The 20,084-nt window shown below is 35.9% G+C and overlaps 1 long non-coding RNA gene across 1 annotated transcript; it reads left to right on the top strand.

Annotated features, from left to right (window-relative positions):
- LOC110270065 lies at nt 879–19,819 on the top strand. The gene is made up of 3 exons (XR_002359085.1): nt 879–1,054; nt 5,546–5,555; nt 19,807–19,819. It is a non-coding gene; the product is annotated as an uncharacterized LOC110270065 (long non-coding RNA).

Raw genomic sequence — 20,084 nt, 5'->3', positions numbered from 1 at the left:
CATATGTACAAATTGTTTGCTAAATACAAAAAGGTTTTTACCACTTATAAAAAGTAATATTTATTAATTATTTTATCACATTTTTAAATTATTCAAGGATTTATTTGTCATTCGTATTTTTAATTATTATTTTTCAGCATATAAACTTTCAAGTAAAATTTTAATAATTTACCCATAGAAAATTTTATTAAAATCATCTAACGATCATGGTGAGGGAAGTAGCTTATTATAATATTAACATCTAGTACATTATAAGAGGACACCGGACATAGCGGCAGTTTTTTTTCATAATTAGCGACGGTTTTAAATTGTCGCAAAATTAAATACTGGCGGTTTAGTGAACCGTTCTGGTTATGGGCACGAGGAAGTGATTTTACGGCGGTTTTCAGCAACTGTTGGTATCGTTGAATCAGTATTTAGCGATAACTAATTTAGCGACGATTTTAAACCGCCGCGATATACAAGTATTAGGATCCCGCTTAATTTTTACCGGCAGATATGAACCGTCACAATGTTATTACGTATTTCTTTTAATTTAGGATAGTTTTCGGCGGTAATAAAACAGCCGCTAATTTCAATTCAAATTTAAAAAAAAAATTGGATTTTCCTTTTAAAAGATGCTGATTTTTTTTTGTTAAATTTTAAAGATATATTTTTTTGGCTTTTTTAGATATTTTTAATACCATAAATCTTAATATTTTTCATCTATTGAATCTAAACTTGTGGCAAAAACAACAAAATTAACTGAAAAACAAAATCAACATAATAAATCTCTTGCTAAGAATTGCATAGTCAAATTCAAAAAAAAAATGTTTGCTTCAAACCAAAATAAGTCCAATCGTAGGATTCTATTTTTCACTCTGTCTTTACATGGAATTCATCCAGCAGCGATGTCTGGTGGTAGCTCTTCACCCTGCCGTTGAAATAGATATCTCAAAGCAATCTCCATCGCCTGTCTCTATTTCTTCTCTACTGCTGTTTCATCCTCCATCGCCTTCCTTTTCAACTTCTCAGCTTCCAACTCTGCCTATAGTTCAAGCAGCTTCCTCTGTGTGTCCTCTACTTGGACTCCATTCCCCGGCAGATGCGAATTCGAACGAAAAAGTTGACTAGGAGTCGTTCTGAAACCTACACCACGCACACTACCCGGTTTTTCTTTTCCGAGAACTTGAGCAATCACATTATTTTGAGACAACACTCTAGAAGACTCATCATGTTGCTCAATCTCCTCAAGTCTTTCTTACAGACATAAATCAGTGAAAATAATCATTTTGTTGATTGGTTTATCTCATGTCAAGAACATGCCAAATAAGATGATTAACTGCATGACTTTCATCACAGTAAAATAACATTCAACAACTACAACTCTACAAGTATATTAATGAGTCAACAACTTATACTCTCATACTAATAAAGGGATCTATTTTAAAAAATAAAAGGGTAAAACACAATAAGTTAAACAATTAACCTATGTGAGATCATAATGTTATCGATCAATTATAATAAGTAGTACTTGCACCAATTGCTCTTGCTTCATCATTGATATAGGTGCCATTTTTTTTGTGTACTGTTATCCATAACTTTCTTCTACCGACTCTCCTCTTGATGAGCGGATAATTTATACCCTTTTTTGCATTATTTTTACTTAGTTTCTAGTATGTTTTAGTTACTTTTTATTATATTTTTTTAGTTTTTATGCAAAAATCACATTTCTGGACTTTACTATGAGTTTGTGTATTTTTCTGTGATTTCAGGTATTTTCTGACTGAAATTGAGGGACCTGAGCAAAAGTCTGATTCAGAGGTTGAGAAAAGATTGCAGATGCTGTTGGATTCTGATCCTCCTATACTCGAAGTGAATTTTCTGGAGCTATAGAAGTCCAATTGGCGCGCTCTCAATTGCGTTGGAAAGTAGATATCTTGGGATTTCCAGCAATATATAATAGTCTATACTTTGCCTGAGATTTGATGGCCCAAATTGGCGTTTAACGCCAGCCAGAGACCCTTTTCTGGCGTAAAACACCAGAACTGGCACCAAAACTGGAGTTAAACACCCAAACTGGCATCCAAGCTGGCGTTTAACTCTAGAAATGGCCTATTCACGTGTAAAACTCAATGCTCAGCCCAAGCACACACCAAGTGGGCCCCGGAAGTGGATTTCTGCACTATCTGCACTTAGTTACTTATTTTTCTGTAATCCCTAGTAACTAGTTTAGTATAAATAGCACTTTTTACTATTGTATTCGGGGAGCTTATGCCATAATTCATGTTTGGAGGGACTTCTTTCTCTTATGTATTTTCTACGGTGGAGTTTCTACACCTCATAGATTAAGGTAAGGAGCTCTGCTGTTCTTCATGAATTAATGCAAGTACTATTGTTTTTCTTTCAATTCACGCTTACTTCTTCTCCAAGATATACTCTCGTACTTAATTCAGTTAAGTCAGAATAAAGGGGTGACCCGTGACAATCACCCACTATCTTCGTTACTCGCTTAGCCAAGATCCGCGTGCCTGACAATCATAAGCGGTCTACATGATGTTCAACGTAGTCATTGGACGACAGCTGGAGTATAATCTCTTGGGTCTCTAATCCACGATTTGCATCGCCTCTCCTGACAACAGAGCATCTGAATTCGTGAGATTAGAACCTTCGTGGTATAGGCTAGAACCAGTTGGCAGCATTCCTGAGATCCGAAAAGTCTAAACCTTGTCTGTGGTATTCCGAGTAGGATCTGGGAAGGGATGACTGTGACAAGCTTCAAACTCACAAATGTTGGGTGCAGTGACAGTGTGCAAAAGGATAGAGAGATCCTATTCCGACGCTAGTGAGAACCGACAGATGATTAGCCGTGCGGTAGCTGTACCTGGTATTTTTCATCCGAGACGAGAAATCCGACAGTTGATTAGCCGTGCAGAGATCGTACCTGGTATGTTTCATCCGAGAGGATCATACAGCTTGCCATGGAAGGGAGAACGCATGATTGGAAGAAGGCAATAGGAAAGCAGAGGTTCAGAAGCAACAAAGCATCTCCAAATGCTTATCTGAAATTCCCACCAATGAATTACATAAGTATCTTTATCTTATTTTATGTTTTATTTATCTTTTAATTATCAACACTCATAACTATTTGAATCCGCCTGACTAAGATTTACAAGATGACCATAGCTTGCTTCAAGCCGACAATCTCTGTGGGATCGACCCTTACTCACATAAGGTATTACTTGGACGACCCAGTGCACTTGCTGGTTAGTTGTGCGGAGTTGTGAAAAGTGTGATCACAATTTCGTGCACCAAGTTTTTGGTGCCATTGCCGGGGATTGTTCGAGTTTGAATAACTGACGGTTCATCTTGTTGCTTAGATCGGGTAATTTTATTTTATGTTTAAGCTTTTTTTATTTTTATTTTCGAAAAAAAAAGTTTTCGAAAAATCATTCAAAAATTTTAAGAATGAATTCTAGAGTTTCATGAAATATGTTGAAACCTGGCTGGCTATTAAGCCATATCTAATATTTTGGACTGAGGTTTCCACTTTCCATTGTAGAAAGGACATGTCTGTATTTGTTATGCTAAAGCTTGGCTGGCCATTTGGCCATGTCTAATTCTTTTGCACCGAAGCTTTAGAATAACATTGCATGAGCCTTTGGATTCTCATTTATAATTCTGTGCTAAAGCTTGGCTGGCCATTTGGCCATGTCTAATTCTTTTGGACTGAAGCTTTAGACTAACATTGCATGAATCCTGGAATTCTTATTAAAATTTTTTTGAATTTCTTATTTTCTTTTTCCAAAATTTTCAAAAAATATACAAAGAAATTAATAAAATCATAAAACCAAAATAAAAAATAAAAAAATAAAAAATTTGTGTTTCTTGTTTGAGTCTAGTGTCAATTTTTAAGTTTGGTGTCAATTGCATTCTTTTTAATTTTCTTAAAATTTTCGAAAATTCATGCATTATGTTCTTCATGATCTTCAAGTTGTTTTTGATGATTTTCTTTGTTTAATCTTGTGATTTTCTTGTTTTGTAATTTTTGTTGTTTTTCATATGCATTTTCGAATTCATAGTGTCTAAACATTAAAAAAATTTCTAAGTTTGGTATCTTGCATGTGTTTCTTTTCTTAAAAATTTTCAAAAATATGTTCTTGATGTTCATCTTGATCTTCAAAGTGTTCTTGGTGTTCATCTTGACATTCAAAGTGTTCTTGTATGTTCCTTTTGTCTCAATCTTAAATTTTTATGTCTTGAGTCATTTTGTTATTTTTCTCTTTCTTCATTAATTCAAAAAAATAAAAAATAATATCTTTCCCTTATTTTACTCATAAATTTCGAAATTTTGGATTGACTTAGTCAAAAATTTTTAAATTTAGTTGTTTCTTGTTAGTCAAATTAAAATTTCAATTTAAAAATTTTGTCTTTTCAAATCTTTTTCAAAAATCAAATCTTTTTCAATTCTCTTCTTAATATTTTTGAATTTCTTAAATAAATTTTCAAAATCTTTTTCTTATTTTTATTTTATATTTTTGAAAACTTTACTAACAATTAATGTTTTGATTCAAAAATTTCATGTTTGTTACTTTCTTGTTAAGAAAGGTTCAATCTTTAAATTCTAGAATCATATCTTTTAGTTTCTTGTTAGTCAAGTCATCACCTTTAATTTTAAAAATAAAATCTTTTTAATTTTTTTTCCAAATATTTTTCAAAATAAATTTCAATCATATCTTTTTCAAAATTTAATTTCAAAATATTTTTCTAACTCCTTATCTTTTCAAAATTTAGTTTCAAATCTTTTTCAATTAACTACTTGACTTTTTGTTTGATTTTAAAAAGTTTACTATTTCTTATCTTTTTCAAAACCACCTAACTACTTTTCTCTCTCTAATTTTCGAAAACCACTAACAACTTTTTTAAAATTCTTTTTAATTAACTAATTGTTTTAAATTCTAATTTTATTTTATTTCTTTTCTTAAATTTTGAATTCTAACTTATAATTAAAATAAAAACAAAAATATTTTTCTTTTCTTTTAGTTAATATTCGAATTCCCTCTCTCTCTCTCTCTCTCTCATCTCTTTCTATTTATTTATTTATTTATTTACTAACACTACTCTTCTACTCATAATTCGAACCCTCTCCCTCTCTTTGTGTTCGAATTCTTCTTATTCTCTCTCCACCTCATTCTTCTATTCTTCTATTCTTCTACTCACATAAAAGAATCTCTATACTGTGACATAGAGAATTCCTCTTCTTCTCTTTGTTCTCTTCTTTTTCATATGAGAAGGAACAGGGATAAAGACATTCTTGTTGAAGCTGATCCTAAACCTGAAAGGACTCTGAAGAGGAAGCTAAGAGAAGCTAAAGCACAACACTCTGGAAAGGACTTGATAGAAATTTTCAAAAAGAAAGTAGACATGGCAGCCAAACCCAACAACAATGGTGGAGATGCAAGGAAGATGCTTGGTGACTTTACTACCCCAACTTTTGACTTCTATGGAAGAAGCATCTCAATTCCTGCAATTGGAGGAAACAACTTTGAGCTTAAACCTCAATTAGTTTCTCTAATGTAGCAGAATTGCAAGTTTCATGGAATTCTATTGGAAGATCCTCATCAATTCTTAGCTGAATTCTTGCAAATCTGTGACACTGTTAAGACCAATGGGGTTAATACTGAGGTCTACAGACTTATGCTTTTCCCCTTTGCTGTAAGAGACAAAGTTAGGATATGGTTGGACTCACAACCTAAAGAAAGCCTGAACTCTTGGGAAAAGTTGGTCAATGCTTTCTTGGCCAAATTCTTTCCACCTCAAAAGATGAGCAAGCTTAGAGTGGAAGTCCAAACCTTCAGACAGAAGGAAGGAGAATCCCTCTATGAAGCTTGGGAAAGATACAAGCAATTGATCAGAAGGTGTCCTTCTGAGATACTTTCAGAATGGAGCATCTTATGTATATTCTATGATAGTCTGTCTGAATTGTCCAAGATGTCATTGGACCACTCTACTGGTGGATCTCTTTATCTGAAGAAAACGCCTGCAGAAGCCCAGGAACTCATTAAAATGGTTGCAAATAACCAGTTCATGTACACTTCTGAAAGAAATTCTGTGAATAATGGGATGACTCAGAAGAAAGAAGTTCTTGAGATTGATACTCTGAATGCCATATTGGCTCAGAGTAAAATATTGACTCAGCAAGTCAATATGATTTTTCAGAATCTGACTGGAATACAAGCTGCATCTGGCAGTACTAAAGAAGCTTCCTCTGAAGAAGAAGCCTATGACCCTAAGAATCCTGCAATGGAAGAGGTGAATTATATGGGAGAATCCTATGGAAACACCTACAATCCTTCATGGAGGAATCATCCTAATTTCTCATGGAAGGATCAACAGAAGCCTAATCAAGGCTTCAATAATAATAATGGTGGGAGAAATAGGTTTGGCAATAACAAGCCTTTTCCATCATCTTTTTAGCAACAGACAGAGAATTCTAAGCAGAGTCTCTTTGAATTAGCAACCATAGTCTCTGATCTATCTAAGACCACTCTCAGTTTCATGACTGAAACAAGGTCCTCCATCAAAAATTTGGAGGCACAAGTGAGTCAGCTGAGTAAAAGAGTTACTGAAATCCCTCTTAGTACTCTCCCAAGCAATACAGAAGAGAATCCAAAGAGAGAGTGCAAGGCCATCAATATGTCCAAAATGGCCGAACCTGTAGAGGAGGGAAAGGCAGTGAATTCCAGTGAGGAAGACCTCAATGGACGTCCACTGACCACTAAGGAGTTCTCTAATGAAGAACCAAAGAAATCTGAGGCTCATACAGAGACCATAGAGATTCCACTGAACTTACTGTTGCCGTTCATGAGCTCTGATGAAGATTCTTCCTCTGATAAGGGTGAAGATATTGTTGAAGAGTAAGTAGCTCGGTATCTAGGAGCAATCATGAAGCTGAATGCCAAGTTATTTGGTAATGAGACTTGGGAGGATGAACCTCCATTGCTCATCAATGAACTGAATGCTTTGGTTCAACTGAAATTACCTCAGAAGAAACTGGATCCCGGAAAGTTCTTAATACCTTGTACCATATGCACCATGACCTTTGAGAAGGCTCTGTGTGACCTGGGGTCAGGAATAAACCTCATGCCACTCTCTGTAATGGAGAAACTAGGGATCTTTGAGGTATAAGCTGCAAGAATCTCACTAGAATTGGCAGATAAATCAAGGAAGCAGGCTTATGAACTTGTAGAGGATGTCTTAGTGAAGGTTGAAGGCCTGTACATCCTTGCTAATTTCATAATCCTAGACACTGGAAAGGATGAGGATGAATCTATTATCCTTGGAAGACCCTTCCTAGCCAAAGCAAAAGCTGTGATTGATGTGGACAGAGGAGAGTTAGTCCTTCAATTGAATGAGGACTACATTGTGTTTAAGACTCAAGGATCTTCTGCTGTAACTATGGAGAGGAAGCATGAAAATCTTCTCTTAATACAGAGTCAAACAGAGCCCCACACTCAACTTCTAAGTTTGGTGTTGGGAGGCCACCATTAAGCTATGAGTCTCTGTAAAGCTCTCTAAGAGCTCACTGTCAAGCTATTGACATTAAAGAAGCGCTTATTGGGAGGCAACCCAATGTTATTTAATTATATTTATTTTTATAGACATTTGTTTTCCATTGTCATGTTATGTTTTCTTTAGGTAGATGATCATGTGGAGTCATAAAAACAGCTGCAGAATTAAAGCAGAATCAAAAACAGCATCCAAAACAGCACACCCTGGAGGACAGGCTTACTGGCGTTTAAGTGCAAGTAAGGATAGCAGAATGGGCGTTTAACGCCCAGTCTGGCAGCATTCTGGGCGTTAAACGCCATAAAAGGGCATCAACCTGGCGTTTAACGCCAGAAAAGGGTGTCAGGTAATCATTAAACGCCAGAAAAGGGCATCAGCCTGGCATTTAACGCCAGGAAAGGTAGCAAAGATGGCGTTAAACGCCAGAATTGGCATACAGAGGGCGTTTAACGCCAGAAAGGTGCAGGGACCCGAATTCCTTGACACCTCAGGATCCGTGGACCCCACAGGATCCCCACCTACCCCACCTCTCTTTCTCTTTTCTTCACACCTTTCTATAATACTCTTCCCCAAACACCATTTACCTATCAAATCCTACCCTCTTTCCCATAATCTCTTCACCACTCATATCCATCAACTATTCCCCAAAACCCACCAACCCCACCTACCTCACCATTCAAATTCAAAATATTTCCCTCCCAAACCCAACCGCTTCATACATGACTTCCCTCTCTCTCTTACCATATAAATATTCCTCCTTACCACTTTCAATTTCACACATCATAAACACTTAAACCCCCCTTGGCTGAATTCAAAACACCCTTTCATCTCCTCCATTTCTTCTTCTTCTCCTCATTTCTTTCTTCTTTTGCTTGAGGACGAGCAAACCTTTTAAGTTTGGTGTGGGAAAAAACTCTGCTTTTTATTTTTCCATAACCATTAATGGCACCTAAGGCCAGAGAAACCTCTAGAAAGAGGAAACGGAAGGCAATTGCTTCCACCTCCGAGTCATGGGAGATGGAGAGATTCATCTCAAAAGTCCATCGAGACCACTTCTATGAAGTTGTGGCCAAGAAAAAGGTGATCCCCGAGGTCCCCTTCATGCTCAAAAAGAGTGAATATCCGGAGATCCGACGTGAGGTTCAAAGAAGAGGTTGGGAAACTCTCACCAACCCCATCCAACAAGTCAGAATCTTAATGGTTCAAGAGTTTTATGCTAATGCATGGATCACTAAGAACCATGATCAAAGTGTGAACCCGAACCCAATGAATTGGCTCACAATGGTTTGGGAAAAATACTTGGATTTCAGTCCAGAAACTGTAAGGTTAGTATTCAACTTGCCAATAATGAGAGGAGATTCTCATCCTTTCACTAGAAGAGTCAACTTTGATCAAAGGTTGGACCAAGTCCTCACAGGTATTTGTATGGAAGGAGCATAATGGAAGAGAGACTCAACAGGCAAGCCAGTTCAATTGAGAAGGCTTGACCTTAAACCCGTGGCTAGGGGATGGTTGGAGTTCATCCAAGGCTCTATCATTCCTACTAGCAACCGGTCCGAAGTTACTGTGGACCGAGCTATCATGATCCATAGTATCATGATTGGAGAGGAAGTGGAAATTCATGAGATCATATCTCTAGAACTATACAAGGTGGCTGACAAGCCCTCCACTTTGGCAAGGTTAGCCTTTCCTCATCTCATATGTCACCTATGCAATTCAGCTGGAGTTGTCATAGAGGAAGACACCCTTATTGAAGGGGACAAACCCATCACTAAGAAGAGGATGGAGCAAACAAGAGAGCCCACTCATGGACCTCAACAAGAGCATGAGGAAGTCCCTCATCAAGAAATCCCTGAGATGCCTCAAGGGATGCATTTCCCTCCACACAACTATTGGGAGCAACTCAACACCTCTTTAGGAGAATTGAGTTTCAACATGGAGCAACTAAGAGTGGAGCACCAAGAGCACTCCATCATCCTCCATGAAATCAGAGAGGACCAAAAGGCCATGAGAGCGGAGAAACAAAGGCAAGGAAGAGACATATAGGAGCTCAAGCACTCCATATGATCTTCAAGAGGAAGAACTAGCCGCCGTCACTAAGGTGGACCCGTTCTTTAATTTTCTTGTTCTTATTTTTCTGTTTTTTTGGTTTTTTATGCTTTATGTTTTGTCTATGTTTGTGCCTTTATTACATGATCATTAGTGTTTAGTGTCTATGTCTTAAAGCTATGAATGATTCCATGAATCCCTCACATTTCTTGAATGAAAAATGTTTTTATTTGCAAAAGAACAAGAAGTGCATAATTTCAAAAATTATCTTGAAATTAGCTTAATTATTTTGATGTGGTGGCAATACTTTTTGTTTTCTGAATGAATGCTTGAACAGTACATATTTTTGATAGTGAAGTTTATGAATGTTAAAATTGTTGGCTCTTGAAAGAAAAATGAAAAAAGAGAAATGTTATTGATAATCTGAAAAATCATAACATTGATTCTTGAAGCAAGAAAAAGCAGTGAAAAACACAAAGCTTGTAGAAAAAAAAATGGCAAAAAAATAAAGAAAAAAAGAAAAAGAAAAAGCAAGCAGAAAAAGCCAATAGCTCTTTAAACCAAAAGGCAAGAGAAAAAAGCCAATAACCCTTTAAACTAAAAGACAAGGGTAAAAAGGATCCAAGGTTTTGAGCATTAATGGATAGAAGGGCCCAAAGGAATAAAATCCTGACCTAAACGGCTAAATCAAGTTGTTCCTAACCATGTGCTTGTGGCGTGAAGGTGTCAAGTGAAAAGCTTGAGACTGAGCGGTTAAAGTCGTGGTCCAAAGTAAAATGAGTGTGCTTAAAAACTCTGGGCACCTCTAACTGGGGACTCTAGCAAAGCTGAGTCACAATCTGAAAAGGTTCACCCAGTCATGTGTCTGTGGCATTTATGTATCCGGTGGTAATACTAGAAAACAAAATGCTTAGGGTCACGGCCAAGACTCATAAAGTAGCTGTGTTCAAGAATCAACATACTGAACTAGGAGAATTAATAACACTATCTGAATTCTACGTTCCTATGGATGCCAATCATTCTGAACTTCAAAGGATAAAGTGAGATGCCAAAACTGTTCAGAAGCAAAAAGCTACTAGTCCCGCTCATCTAATTGAAACTAATCTTCATTGATATTTTTGAAATTTATTGTATATTCTCTTCTTTTTATCCTATTTTGTTTTTAGTTGCTTGGGGACAAGCAACAATTTAAGTTTGGTGTTGTGATGAGCGAATAATTTATACCCTTTTTGGCATTGTTTTTACATAGTTTCTAGTATGTTTTAGTTATTTTTATTATATTTTTTTATGCAAAAATTACATTTTTGGACTTTACTATGAGTTTGTGTGTTTTTCTGTGATTTCAGGTGTTTTCTGGCTGAAATTGAGGGACTTTAGCAAAAGTCTGATTCAGAGGCTGAGAAAGGACTGCAGATGTTGTTGTATTCTGACCCTCCTGCACTCGAAGTGGATTTTCTGAAGCTACAGAAGCCCAATTGGCGCGCTCTCAATTACGTTGGAAAGTAGACATCTTGGGCTTTCCAGCAATAGATAATAGTCCATATTTTGCCTGAGATTTGATGGCCCAAACTGGCGTTTAACTCTAGAAATGGCCTATACACGTGTAAAGCTCAATGCTCAGCCTAAGCACACACCAAGTAGGCCCCGGAAGTGGATTTCTGCACTATCTGCACTTAGTTACTTATTTTTCTATAATCCCTAGTAACTAGTTTAGTATAAATAGCACTTTTTACTATTGTATTCGGGGAGCTTATTCCATAATTCACATTTTGAGGCTGGCCATACAGCCATGCCTAGACTTCTTTCTCTTATGTATTTTCTACGGTGGAGTTTCTAAACCTCATAGATTAAGGTAAGGAGCTCTGCTGTTCTTCATGAATTAATGCAAGTACTATTGTTTTTCTTTCAATTCACGCTTACTTCTTCTCCAAGATATACTCTCGTACTTAATTCAGTTAAGTCAGAATAAAGGGGTGACCCGTGACAATCACCCACTATCTTCGTTACTCGCTTAGCCAAGATCCGCGTGCCTGACAATCACAAGCGGGCTACATGATGTTCAACGTAGTCATTGGACGACAGCTGGAGTATAATCTCTTGGGTCTCTAATCCACGATTTGCATCGCCTCTCCTGACAACTGAGCATCCGAATTCGTGAGATTAGAACCTTCGTGGTATAGGCTAGAACCAATTGGCAGCATTTCTGAGATCCGAAAAGTCTAAACCTTGTCTGTGGTATTCCGAGTAGGATCTGGGAAGGAATGACTGTGACAAGCTTCAAACTCGCAAATGTTGGGCGCAGTAATAGTGTGCAAAAGGATAGAGAGATCCTATTCCGATGCTAGTGAGAACTGACAGATGATTAGCCGTGCGGTAGCTGTACCTGATATTTTTCATCCGAGACGAGAAATCCGACAGTTGATTAGCCGTGCAGAGATCGTACCTGGTATGTTTCATCCGAGAGGATCATACAGCTTGCCATGGAAGGGAGCACACATGATTGGAAGAAGGCAGTAGGAAAGCAGAGGTTCAGAAGCAACAAAGCATCTCCAAACACTTATCTGAAATTCCCACCAATGAATTACATAAGTATCTTTATCTTATTTTATGTTTTATTTATTTTTTAATTATCAACACTCATAACCATTTGAATTCGCCTGACTAAGATTTACAAGATGGCCATAGCTTGCTTCAAGCCGACAATCTCCGTGGGATCGACCCTTACTCACGTAAGGTATTACTTGGACGACCCAATGCACTTGCTGGTTAGTTGTGCGGAGTTGTGAAAAGTGTGATCACAATTTCGTGCACCACCTCTCTTGTTGTTCCAACTATAACAACAAAGTTTATGCCATTACTGTATTCCACACAATTAAGGAAAATGTAGACATAGAGATAGTTCAAAGAGTGTAAAAAGTAAAGTACCTCTTCTTCCCTCCGCCTTGTCAAGCTTTTCGAACCGCCAGTGTGGATATATAGTTGGTTTGATCGATTTGTCGCGTTTTTCCTACACTTTTTCTATTGGTCCATCAGAGATAAAGGATGATTAGAAATTGATTTAAAAAGACTCAATGCAAGATAAATAGTATTATTGTGTTACAAATGATATACTAGATTACCTACAAAGCGACAAGTGTTATTATATAGAAGACAAAACTAAAAGACAAAACTGAAAGAATCCAATATATGGTAGAAAGGTGGAGAATAATATAGTATTTACCTCATGTATCTTTCTAATCAAACTTATCAAAATGGCATAAAGTTTAATCGCTCTATGAATATAATCAATCATATATAATTGATGGCAGAAATATGCAAAGATATACACATTAATTAATGATGTTATTGAATGTTGAATGTCTGCAATTTATGATATAAAACTTTATACTCTTGAATATTAAATTTAAACTTCTACATTTTTGCTAAGGTTACATTTTATACTCTTGAATATTAAAATTATTACTGGTAGAAAGAATTGCTGGTTCTAAAGCCAAAACATGAAAAGAGAAAGAAAATTTTTCTTAAAAAATGAAAAAGAAACAGGAGTAAATAAAGTTAGAGTTAACAAATAATTAAAACAAAAAAAATATAAGTAAAGAATCATAATGAATAAAGAATAGAATCTTCAAATTGTATGTTCGGCCCTTCTTTATTCATTAACTCAAGAAAGAAGAAGAGAATAGAAAAATTAAATATCTTCTGTTATGTTTATTTTAAAATAGTTTGAAGGTATATAAAGAAATTAATCCTTTTTTATTTTTCTATAGATTAAAAAGTCACGATAATAAAATTTTATTTGAATTGAGTGCAAGATTTGAGGTTCAATGTCATGTAAACCCCCTTTTAAGTTTATTTTTCCTAGCTTCTAGTTTCATAGAGGATTTATATGAAACAAAAAATTGGAGGGCCAGAAAGAGATGAACGTAAGATGAATATGGATATAAATGAAGAAAAGTTATTACCCCATAAAAGTGACATAACATGAGATCCTATATGTATGTGTTCAAGTTTTTGCTATATGCTTTACAAAGATAATAAAGTTATTTATATAACCAATCAGATATGCATGCACATTGATTTCGGTTGAGGATGAGAATCAGGACCATGCTGCCCCCTAAAATTAAAGTTATATATATGATGGAAGATTTGAGCCGTTAGTTCTTATGTTAATAGTTAAAATTAAATAAAAAATGAATGATCACAACCCAATTTTTAACAATTTATCAACACATAAATGGATCATAGTGAGAAACTTCTACCAAAACTCAAGTAATCAATGCACAAAGATACAACATTATTACATACAAGCTCATCCTACTATTTATTTTCTATTGGCACAAGAGGCAGCCTCTAATATCAAATTGTGCCTGGGCCAAGGACCAATTATTAATAAAATTGAACCTTAAGACTAAAAATATATTTTAGAAAGGACAGCCATAGAAACAAAAGCGACACGAAATGCAACACCTAAAGCCTTTCAAACAACATTACGTCTCAATCAGAAATATATGATCTATCATATGATGCACATCAGTTTTTACATAAATCTCTTCTCCACTTTCTTTTCACAAAACCATATGCCAAATACATTTTTGCTATGAACATCAATTTGCTCAGAATCACATCATACATAGAACTTGGATTATCCATGAGTACATGCATAACAGAACACCCAATTTAGCCAATTGATACCTCTAATACCACATGTTTGACACAGGTAGCACCAATTCAAATCAAGTTGCAACTTAGGGAAAATCTCCTTTCACATTTAGCAAAACAATAGTTGAAGCAAATCTAAGTGGCCTAAAATGGATTTTGGTGAAGTTCCACGAAAACAACATGCCTTACAAAATTCCTCCTAATCATCATAACCATTTTACTCACGGGTCATTGTAAATTCCATTCAGCAACAAATACTTGACATAGGCATACGTTGTATCATTTCACCCTGGTAGCATATAAAGCCTTAATAATCTTAAATTTTTAGTTTGGTTTTGGTACAACCCAATTGTGGCAATATTGTACAAAAGCCACAACATTAGCTTTAGTGATAGCGATAGCCAAGAAACCACAAATAAAAACCAAGCAACTAAATCTAAATCTCTTTGATAAGGATTAGAAACATTTTCAAAGAATATTAAAAGAAAAAAAAAAGGCTCATTGCCATCAAGATTGAGAGAATTCTCAGTATATCCAAACTCACATTTTGATTATGTAAAACTCTAATCAGGAGACAATCAACACCACCTTCACAGTAAAAATGTATTTTTCTTCTTGTTTTTCATCCATTGAGAGATTCAATCAATCGATAATAAATTAACAAGAAGATAGAATAAGCAAAAAAATTAATTAAGCAAACAACTTTTTTCAGATTCAATGATGTCTAATCTAGACATAAATATTATGATAAGGTTCTCATACAGTAACTGAGCACAAAACCCTCTTTCTAGAATGTAATTATATAGTAGTTGAAAATTCCAAGCTCAGAAGCAGAACATAGATGCTATTAGCATACAAAGAGCATAATGGAGATTAGCATGAACGCCTTAGCGTTTCTTTATATGATATATACGCACCTAAGTCCCTCTTTTTTAATAATGATATATACGCAGCTAAGTTCCTCTAATAATGATAACAATAATGCTAGGGAACCAAGAAGGAGTCCAGCTAAAAACACACCAACTCCTGTTGGGCTGGGACCACGAAGTCCACTTCACCTCAACAACATCCAAAATTCACCGAGGTAAACAAAATTAACCTAACTAAACCCTCTCCTCTCTTTTCATCGTTTCATCATAGCAGAACTCCAAAACCATCCATGACAGCGCCACACTACCAGGTTCATCGCGTGACGTTCTCCTCACCGTCAGCAGACGCAGCGCCTCAGTCCACCATGTGCGGGCAACAGGCAACCTCCAAAGCTCGCTCCAGAACGTCGCAATGCTTCCATCCTGTCAATGTGGTCACTGGCGCATTAATCAGAGTCTCGCCCATCGCTGCTGCAGCGACGTCATGCCACCCAGGACCGAGGAACAAGGGGTTTTCCTTCTCACCAAGAGTGTGCCGCTGCTACTGCATGTCGCTCTTGGCAGTGCCATTGAAGCCTCTCTGCGCTGCTTTGCGGAACGAAGTAGGACGTCCCCTGCCCCAGCCTCGAAACATCGCTTGACAGAACTAATTGGTTAGTGTTTAATAATTGTTGTTGATTGATGTAGGGTTTGAGTACCATGGATGATACTTGTTGGATGTTGCCTTTGATTTGGGTATAATTAAGGATTTTTTAGATGTTGCTTTTGATTTCATCTGCAGGTTTTATTAAAGGATTTGGTTATGGTATTTCATTTTGCTAGATGATCTTTTCTATTATATTTGCAGTCTTTAGGTTGGAACTATGATGCACGAATCCCCACACTTTCGTACAACTGTACCAGCAAGTACACTTGGTCGTCCAAGTAATACCTAAGCGAGTCAGGATTGATCCCACGAGGATTGTGGTTTGAAGCAAGCTATGGTTATCTTGCAGGTCTTAGTCAGGCAAATCAGAATTCAGTTGGGTTGATGCAAGGGCAATACTGTATAAATTAAGATCAGTAATAGGGATATGGTCATGGATTTGAGTGGCTTTGTCTTTTTGAATTAACTCTGGCATTACTGTCTTCTTTGCTTGTGAATGATTTCTTCAATGGCAGCCTGTAAGTGATTGACGCTGGTTTGAGCAACCGCCAATACTCCTCCGGATCTGAATCCCAGGGGTTAGTGTGGATCCATTTCTGCTTGAGGGTGAAGCTCGTACAGTCCATTCTCCTTAATGATCCTACTCAAAATGCCATAGCGAAGGTCGGATCTTCTGGATCAGAGAATGCTGCATCTTTGGGTTCTAGCCTCTACCACAGAGACCGACCCTAATCTCCTCGAAAATTGGCTGAACTGGTGTCTTGAGAAGTCCCCAACAAAGTCGTGGATTAACCGTCTGAGAGATGTATAATCAAGTTGGCGGTTCATTACTTTCCACTGAAGTATTCACACGAACCCAAGTAGACACGGGTGTTTGTTAGGCACGTTTGTCTTAGTATGATGAACAGAGCTAATTGTCACTAATCATCCTATTCACTATGTTGAAGAACGAATATACATATTAGAATTAATCACTCACGGATCGAAGAGAAACAGTAATACTTTTTATTAATTCATAGGACTCAACAGGGCTCCTCCCCTCAACCTAGGAGGTTTAGAAACTCATACCGAAAGAAAATACAATGTAAAACGTGTAAAGTTTGTTTAAAAGCTAAAAAAGTCTATGAATAACATAAATCTAATCCCTTAAATACTAAACAATGACTAGTAAGAGTAAAACAGTCTTTTTAGTGCTAAAATCCACTTTTGGGGCCCACTTGGTGAGTGTTTGGGCTGAGCTTTGATGAGATCCACGTGCTATGAGGCCTCTAGGGCATTGAACGCTGGCTAGGGAGTCCTCTCTGCGCGTTTGGATGCTGGTCTCTGCTCTGTGGGTGCTGGACGCCTTGAAGGGGGCAGGAGGCTGGCGTTGGACACCAGTTTTGGGCCTTCAAATTTGAAACAAAGCTTTCCATAGCTATTGAGAACGCTCCATTTGGACTTCTGTAGCTCCAGAAAAGCTCTTCCGAGTGCAAGGAGGTTAGATCCGGACAGCATCTGCAGTGCTTTCTTTGTCTTTGAATCAGACTTTTGCTTCAGCTCCTCAATTTCAGCTAAAAAATACCTGAAATTGTACAAAAATACACAAAATCATAGTAAAATCAAAAAATGTGAATTTAACACTAAAACCTATAAAAACTTAATAAAAACTAAACAAAACACACTAAAATCTATATGAAAATGATGCAAAAAAACGTATAAAATATCCGCGAGTGCAAGGAGGTCAGATCCGGACAGCATCTGTAGTGATTTTTGTCTCTGAATCAGACTTTTGCTCCAACTCCTCAATTTCATCTAGAAATTACCTGAAATTGCACAAAAATACACAAACTCATAGTAGAATCCAAAAATATGAATTTAACACTAAAACCTATAAAAACTTAATAAAAACTAAACAAAACACACTAAAATCTATATGAAAATGATGCAAAAAAACGTATAAAATATCCGCTCATCAAACTATTGAATGTATACATTAATTGATTTTTTTGTAAAGTTGATTTTTTCAATAGGATGCCCCTGATTTGTTGTAGCATCATACATAAACATAGATTTCCTTTCATACTTCATATGCATTCCAACTTGTTTTGTTATCATATATGAATGCATCTTCAAAACAACTTTACATTTAAACTTGAGGTGTTAGATTCTACGTGTGATCATGGCTTTTGAATATAATTCAAATTGTGGTATTTCGTATTCCAAAACATGAACTTGAGGTATGTTTGGTACTATTAAACTCAGCCCCCTGTTGGTTATGAATAGCAATATGAACTTGAGATGTTTGTGTGCCTTTGGCCATTGGTTGATCCTAGTTTGCTAGTTTTATTCTTATTTTTTTCCCTTTCTCTTTGACACTAAAGGCTAATTATGTCCAATTATCTGTTAGTCAATTGTTTAGGGGAAGATTGTAATTGATTACATTATACGCATGCCAATTTTTGTTGGTTTCATTAATTGCGATTTTAAGCAGGACAATATTTTAGATAGTGAGGAAAAGTGGTGATTTATATAGCATGACTAGAATTTTAATTCATTTGAAAAATCATTTTGGTAATAATTTCTATTTTATTTGCATTCTTTAGGTGGGAACTATTGAATGTATACATTAATTGATTTTGATTCTCGGAGGATAGAAGTTGATTTTCTATTTTGCTTTATGATGCAGTATTCTCTCACCTGCTTGCAGATTGAACTTGGTTTCCACATGTTTTTTCCTTAAATTATTATTCACTTCAAGATAGTTTACTAGGATTGTGTCTTTGATGTGCACAACAGTTTTATACTGATTTAAGAAACAAGCTATATGTTCACTATCTAAACTTGAACTACATTGCTGACATGTTTTTCCTACGACATGAGTTCTTGTTTGTATGGCTAGTTTAGTTTATAGTTTCGGACTTGTTAACCAACTTTAGACTCCAATTAATTTCATTTCACTGAGATTTGTTTGTGATCAAGTTGAAGAAAAATTTCATTCACTCAAATTTATTTTATTCCTTTGACTGTCATTGTTATAAATGGTTGGATTTCATCTACTTTTATTTCCTTAGCAACAACAGTGTATAATTAAGGACTTGTTGGATGTTTCTTCTGATTTCATCTGCAGGTTTTATTAAAGGATTTGGGCATGGTGTTATGTAACTATTTTTTGTGAACAAGCACTAGGGTTGTGTTGCCGAAAAGCCAATCAAGATGGAAAAAAAAGTAAAATGATATTTACCATTATCGACCTGTCATTCCACATGATTCTATTTGTGACTTACAGCTACTGTTGCCATTGACAGAAATTATTAGAGTCGCGATGCTCGCCCAGCTACATTCATGACATGATGAGTAAGCTAACTAAAAACAAAGACATTGAGAAGCTTGCGGAGATTGACGAACGGATTTTCTATCGATAAAGAATTAAATAGAAATAATCACGTTGTAAGTATAGTTTCTAAACCAACAGAAAATCCTTTCGTACAAAAGTTTTGGTTGTCACAAGTAACAAAACCCAATAAAATTTATAACCGAAGTATTCAAACCTCGAGTCGTCTCTCAAGGAATTGCAGGGAGGTATGATTTATTATTGGTTATGCAAAAGGTAGAATTTTGGGTTTTTGAAATAAGGAACAAGTAATTTAAATGACAAGGAAAATAAATTAATAATTATAAAAATCTCTTGGCAAGGTATAAGAACTGGAAATCCTATCCTAGTTATCCTTATCAGGTGTGATGAGAATTAGATTTTGCTCCCACTTAGTTAACCCTTACTAAATAGAGGAAAGTCAAGTGGACTAATTAATTTGATCCCTCAAGTCCTAGTCAACTCCTATGGAAAGACTAGATTTAGAAGAATCCAAATTAATCCGCAATCCTAATTTCCAATCAACAGCTGAGTTTGATAACTCAAGTGTTATCAATTAATCAACCAAAGCCAAAAGGGAGGAAAATCTATTTGAATAAAAATGCCTTCAGATGGGAAGCAACAGTAACATAAATAAAAGAAAGAAATCTTAAACCTGAAATACCTCGAATTATATTAAATAGAATATTCAAATCTAACATGGAAATGTTCATAAGCCAAATAGGAACATTAACAAGTAAAAGCATTGGAATAAATAAAAGTAGAAGAGAAATATAAATTAAAAGAAATATTGAACCTGGCATTGAAGTAGTAATCATAAATTAAAAGGAATCCTAATCCTAAAACCTAAGAGAGAGGAGAGAGCCTCTCTCTCTAAAAACTACATCTAATCCTAAAAATTATGAATTATGAAAGTTGCAATTCGTTTCTAAGTTTTTGTTTGATTCCCCCATTCTCTGGC

This window comes from Arachis ipaensis, chromosome B01 (genome assembly GCF_000816755.2).
Source record: "Arachis ipaensis cultivar K30076 chromosome B01, Araip1.1, whole genome shotgun sequence".
Lineage (NCBI taxonomy): Eukaryota > Viridiplantae > Streptophyta > Magnoliopsida > Fabales > Fabaceae > Arachis > Arachis ipaensis.
Note: the sequence above shows the minus strand (reverse complement) of the source record. Positions and strands in the feature narration are given on the sequence as shown.